The sequence below is a fragment of the Camellia sinensis genome, chromosome 10 (genome assembly GCF_055761805.1).
Source record: "Camellia sinensis isolate YWXY chromosome 10, ASM5576180v1, whole genome shotgun sequence".
In the NCBI taxonomy this organism is placed as follows: domain Eukaryota; kingdom Viridiplantae; phylum Streptophyta; class Magnoliopsida; order Ericales; family Theaceae; genus Camellia; species Camellia sinensis.
The window spans coordinates 60,292,818-60,293,454 of NC_138970.1; positions in this window are offsets into that span (position 1 = coordinate 60,292,818).

Sequence of the window (637 nt, forward strand, 5' to 3'; positions counted from 1 at the left end):
TTTGGGCAAAAATCCAGAATGTTGGGGAATACTGGAGAATGCGTTTGTAAGCTGTTATGCCAGATAACACTGGAAAATTGCAATGGTGTGGTGATGAAAAAGCATTGATAGAGTAGTAATAGGGTTGGCTGTGGTGGTGAGCTGTGGTTTTGGAGGCAATGGCTGTTTAATAGATGTTAGTGGAGTGGATTTTGTATGATTATTGTGGTTGGTTATGAGCAGTGACTTTGATGGTGGTAGGGGCTGATGCCATTTTTAGCATGGTGTTTGTTGTGAGGTAATATGCTTCTGTGGCACTGTGGCAGTGGTGTTGCTGGTGATTCCTTTGGTAGCAAAGTGTGATGATATTAGGAGCGATAGAAAATTGAATAGTCGTACTGAATAACTGATTTTGATGGCATAAGTAGGAAGCCAATGTCACTCTTTTCTTGCTAGTCTTTGCTTCTAGTAGTAAGTTTACTTTTCTCCTTTAAAAGAAGTACTTATTAAATTCATTGACCAACGCTAATTAGAATTTTATTTTATTTGCTGTTATCTCCTCTACTTTTCTGGACTGTAATAACAAAAAGTCTTACTCGAATGCTAAGCAAAATTATTTAAGTTGATGCTCTGCCCTTGGATGCAGTTCACTAAAGTC